The following is a 6,222-nucleotide window of genomic DNA, read 5'->3' as shown; positions in this document are numbered from 1 at the left end:
AGTTTCTAAGGGAACAATACTAACACCCATGAGTAACCACTACTTAGAAAAAAATAAACAGTTTCTATTTTAAGTTCACATAAAAATCCTTTCACTTTAGTAATCTTAATACAAAATTAGTATCTTTAGGTCAAAACGACTTTCCCATTGTTATTTCATTATTTATTTCACTCGTGTATAAAATATAATTTTACCTTAAATATATTTTTTATTTTCCTCAAAAGTTAGAAGTATTTTACTGAGTTTCAGCAATAATCCCTAGACTTCCCTAGAGGTGTGTGATTTCCTTCTTTCTGTGTTCGCATTCTGCCTCTGTCATTTTACATTTACTTGGGATCAGAAAACTGATAAAGTTGAATTACTTAGGACTTTGAATCTTTGTCAAAGTTAAAGAAAAAAGTTTCTTTAAAGAAACTTAGATAACTAACTATATAGGATATTTTATTTATGGGCCACAGGATTTGCAGTGTGTCATCCATTCCAGGTCTTTGCTTCCAGAAATGACACGAACTTCTGAATCTTATTACAACCTTCAACCTAACTGACTTTATTTTAGTTTTCACTACTGGCAACTCAGTTAAGAAGAACTTTATAACTGGAAGTAGCTATCAAGGATTATTCTATGAACTACCAGCCGTGTCAGGGAAATAAAAGGATAGAATGAAAAGTTATAGCAATGGACTATGATGCACTAGTTGCTTTTCTGTAAATATTTTCCTAAAATATACCAAAAAATTAAAAATCTTAATTTAGATGTTGTAGTAAACAAACAAATATGTATTTGCATATTATTAAATATATGTATTTACTTTGTGGTTTAATGTAATTGCATCAAGATATTAAACTCTCATTTATGCAAATTTAGGTACAGCATGTATGGAAAATAATGTCAGAAACATTTTTAAGATTTAAATAGAACAAATTTTTCCTATACTCATTATTTGCATAATTCCTCAAGCACAAATATTCATGTAGATTGTTATGAACTAAATTGTAACCCTTCAAAATGTGCCATAGCCATTGTAATTTATGAAGCTGCTCATTCTTTAAAATGGGATCATTACAGAAAACCAAGTAAAGATGAGATCATTCAATACAACCCAGTGTTACTGGCATCATTTAATGGAAAATTTGGTTAATATTCTAGAACAGAGGTAAGTTAAAGAGAAAATGTTATCTATGGGCCAGGAGCAGCTAAAGTTTATAAAAACTAGAAGACAGGTAAGAAATAGACCCTCCTTCACAGATTCCTCAGAAAGATTCATACCAGCTGACAACTTGATTGCAGATATCTACTGTTCAGAACAGCAAGCCTAAATTTCTCTTGTTTAATTTACTGTCATGCTACTTTCTTTCCTTTTTGTAACCACTGTTCTATCACATTCTAAGACTTCTGTTTTATATTGCAATTATGATCACTATCTAAGAGACACCTGAACTAAAAAGAACACACTGTTCTTCAAAAGTATTAAGAAATGCAATACAATTAAATACTTCAGTTCTATTCTTATCAAAATTCAAAAATTTAATACATTGCTTGTAACTATACTCACTATTCTGTAGGATAGAGTTCTTGTATTATTTCTCTTACCTAAATGAAATTTCTTATCTTTTTTCCAGTATTTCCCTCATACCCCACTATAAATCACTGGGCACCACCATTCTATACTCTTTTTCCAAGAGTTCAAATTTTTAGCTTCTAGATATAAGTGGGATCACCCCATATGTCTTTCTTTGCCTGATTTACTTAATACATTGAATTTAAGTTTAATCTCTATTTTCACAAATGACAGTATTTCCTTGTTTTTGTAAAGACTAAAAGGTATTGTCCTGTGCACCAGACTTTAGAAATCAGTTGATCTGCTAATGCACAAGTAGGCTGGCCTGACATCCTGTCAGTTGTGAATTATGGTACTACAGCCAAAGCACCAACCACTCCTGACCCCCTTCAAATCAAAGAAGAGCTGTCACTTAACAAGATATTATTTTTTGTAAAGTTATTTTACAATAAAACCTTTACAAAGACTTCTAGTGCAAATCTGAGAGAATTTTTAATATGTGTTTTACACATAACATCCAACAGCTCTATGTCCTAAGTTTTCCACACCATTTGAATGCCTGGCTTGATGGTTCATTACACATATTTATAGATAAGCATGTACTTTTGAGAATTTCCCTGATATTTTTAACAATGTGGTACACACACAGGGTAGTTAATTTTATATTTTGTTTATGATCGTGAGTAAAAGTGCCTCTTAAAAAATAATGTTCTTGTGTCAGGTCTAGAGGACAACCTAAGAATTTATACTTTCTTTTCACTGGAGCTTCTACATTGCCTTAAGTTTGTCTTGTTTCTGTTTTATGCTTTTGCATTCATTATCTTAGTTAGCCTTACATACTTCACACTAAAAAAAGATATTTGATCTTGGTCTTTATTTTGTTATTTTTAATGAATTCAGTCTTATACTGCTGTTTTCTACTAAAACATGTTATGGTTTGTGTCTTGTTGTCCCCCCAAGGCCTCATCAATCATGGGCCGACTTCTAGAGTTTATGATCATGATCCATTGGGATTATGGGAGTGAGTGCTGCTAGGACTGCGGGTGTGAGTGCTACCCCTAGCTTGGGCCATATATATAGCCTGAAAGCAACTTAAGGGAGGCAGACGTCCTCTCTTTGCCATTGTTGCTGCTATCCCTCTTATTTGCTCTTGCTCTTTGCCACTGCCATGAAAGGTTGTTCTCTGCCCTGTGCCAGTCTGCCTTGGAGCCAGTTGAGTATGGACTGGAACGTCCACTAACTGTGAGCTAAATAAGCCTTTCCTTCCTTCATTTTGAGCATCGGGTATTTGTCCCGGCAATGAGAGAAGAGTAACTGAGCCACATGACCTGACAATATTAAAAGCAAATTTAATGCAAAAGGAGAAACAAAAGCATATAATCTTCAGCAATAGTGAGACACAAGCTAAATCCTTGCTTGAGCAAAGAGTATCTCAGTACCCTTCAGTGTATACTTGATGCTGCTCTCTAAGTCCAGGATCAGCCTTCTGTTATGTCAAGCACAAAAACATATTCTAATATAAAAGTACTATATTTTCCATATCTCTGTATCTAAAACCTCAGCCACAGAGTTCACTGAAAGTAGGAGTCATTCTTTAATTAATAAAATGGATTTTCTGGTAGACAACATAAGTGAACTTTAAAATGGTATTTTAATTATCTCAATAATTAGTTCTGTTTTAATTTGAGGAGTCTGCTTTGCTACAATTGCTTTTGGAAATGCTGCACTCTTCCCCTGATGCAATGCAGTGTAATATTTAAAAGTTCTTAAATTGCTTAGACTAGCCTAAATTGCACAATTAACAAGGAGCAATAATGTGAAAAACATATTAAAAGTATTATGATAATATTTATATGAGTTATTTTAAATAAATTTCTATAATGGAATTTCAACAAAGCTAAAGGAAAAAATGTGTTCAGGGGAATTGTGATATTAATTAATACACATTGAAAATGTTTTCCTTCTTCAAAATTATTCCAAAAACTTTGATACAAAAGAAAATAAACTAATTAAATAAGGGATTTTTTTTTCTCTGTAGAGACATTAAATATACCCAATAAGCAAATTTTGTACCATATTTAATAGTCTTTTCAGAATCAAGGAGCTTAACACTTTATAAAATATAGTTTAGAACTATATACAAATAGTTATATAATAAAATACCAGAATGTATCTAAAATTAGTGGAAAATTTTAGCAAAATTAATAGTAAGAAATTCTAAGATAGTTTAATTTATCTACTATCTAGCTCAAATTCCTATTCTTACCTTGTGCAATTACCATGTTAAATTGATGCCTGGGACATTTAGAACAAAAGATATATATATTGAGCAAAGAGTATGTATATATATATACATATATACATACTGTATATATATATATTACAGACCCTTTGGGATCTCACTACACAGATCAGACTCTAGTGATCCTCCTGTTTTCAGCCTCCCAAGTGCTGGGATTACAGGTGGGTGTCACCATGCCCAGTCTCAGTCACTGTCTCAGCATGCGCCGGTGGTGGGGCCGGCAAGGCACTCCTATGCTTGCCTAAGCAGGCACTTCAGTCTGCTGAGCTATATGGCCAGTTCATTGCTTGCTTTTACTTTTTTTCTTAGTACTAGAGATTGAACCCAGGACCTTTTCACTGAGCTTTATTACGAACAAATTTTAATTACTTATTTTCTGACAGGGTCTAAATAAAGGGCTAAGTTACTGATTATGAGCCTGTCTTTGATATCCTCCTGTCTCAGCTTTGAATAGTAAGGCTACATCATGTACAGTCATGCCTGGCTCAAGCGACATATTTTAAATTCATGTGTTCCTGAGAGACACCATACGTTCTCTTTACTGGTGGTAGTGCTTACATACACTGTCTCTTTTTACTTCTCAAATATACTAATTGAAAATATGTGTTTTAGTTTTTTACTATAACTATATATTACCATCAAACAACAATCAGAAATCACATTCTTTCCTAACTACCAAAATCAGTATCCCACCACCATTTTTTCTCTATACCTCCCTTTCCTAAACAGGAACTTACTCTTTGAATTCCCCAATTTTTTTACTGCAACTACCACAAATATTCGGTAATTTATCCATTATGGTTGGCTGTATAGATGAATGCATGTCATTAAACCTTCCACAATAGAGAAAATGTCTAAAACATGAAGAGAGAAACTTATAATATTCAAGTATACAATGCTCAAATTGGATATAAATGTAAAGCTCTGGCCCCAAATCTCTGCAGCAAATGCCTGGGAGGTCAAATAGCTACTTCTGTAAAAATAGTCTAGGGAAGGTTGGTAATTTCCACCTTCTCTCTTTCTTAACCTTTGATTTTAAGGCCAAATAGAGAAAACCTAATATGCTTCATGACCAACTTAATGAACTCTTGTACTTCTATTTGCCTTGCTTTCTTTTTTCTTTCTTTGCACCCTACAAATAAAGCATATTTGAAGTCTTTTTCCACTAGAAAACTTTCCATCTTCCTATGTTCTATTGTATGCCAATGAAATATGTGATGGTTGCTAATTCTTTATTATGACAAGATCTGAATAAATAGTTGTGTTGGTCAGCTTTCTGTCACTGAGGGGTGACATGTAAAAAAGAAACAATTTAAGTCATAAATATTTATTTCAAGTCATGGTTTCTGAGGCATCAGTCCACAGGTAGCCAGTTCTGTGACTAGTTCCTATAACAAGGCAAAATCATGTGGAGAAGGTGTTATAGAGAAAACCTGCTTGCCTCATGGTAGGAAGGAAGCAGAGTACAGAAAAGCCATGGATAAAAGGACCTTGACCAAAAGTATTCCCCAAAATCATGTCCTTGCGGTCTATTCCTTCAACAAGATTCCTAATTTCCAACATGTCCCAAAATGTCTTCAAATTAAAATCATAGAATTCTATTAATACATTTGATGACTTTATTAGAGCCTCACCTCATGATTCAATTATTTCCTCCAAAGCTCACCTCTGAATACCTGAGTTGATGGGGAGACATTTTACATGGAAACTATAACATTCTCTACAACTCTGGTGACAGTGGCACTGGAAGAATTAAAATTGCATGTTAATCACCATCATGGAGTGATTTTGGATTCCCAGCGCACATCACTTCACAGTGTGTGTTGTTGCTCCAAGAAAAGCTTTCCTTTCTAGAATGAGGTAAAAGGATGTATATGATTTAAACATTCTAAAGTGAATAAAAGGGCAGGGATTCTGTGTAATTATACCATTTCCATAAATATAATAAGCCCTTTCCAAATATTAAACTGAACAGCATTTTTATGAATGATGTGTCAGGATCTTTGTAGCATTTTTCAAATGTAACTGTTATGTATCATGAAGCCTTTCTTAAAACTAAAAATGATAATAGATTTTTCCACATCCTTGAACAGCCCTTCACCTTCTAGGAATCACATCTATATGTGTTTAGTGAACTTAACCTACTGAGTATTTCTACAGCACTTTCTATTTATACCAGAAATACAACTTAAACTTTAAAATAACTTATAGAAACAGCAAGTGTTGAATTTTTTTCTTAGATACAGATATAAGCATTCTATTTGTTTCTAAAGAATCAAGTGAAAACTTGTTTTTGTTACAGGTATTTCTAAAGCATATGATATTTGACACTATGAGTACACTTTAATTAATTGAATTATT

Source organism: Octodon degus, unplaced genomic scaffold (assembly GCF_000260255.1).
Source record: "Octodon degus isolate 3935 unplaced genomic scaffold, OctDeg1.0 scaffold00118, whole genome shotgun sequence".
In the NCBI taxonomy this organism is placed as follows: Eukaryota; Metazoa; Chordata; class Mammalia; order Rodentia; family Octodontidae; genus Octodon; species Octodon degus.
This window is presented reverse-complemented; position numbering follows the sequence as displayed.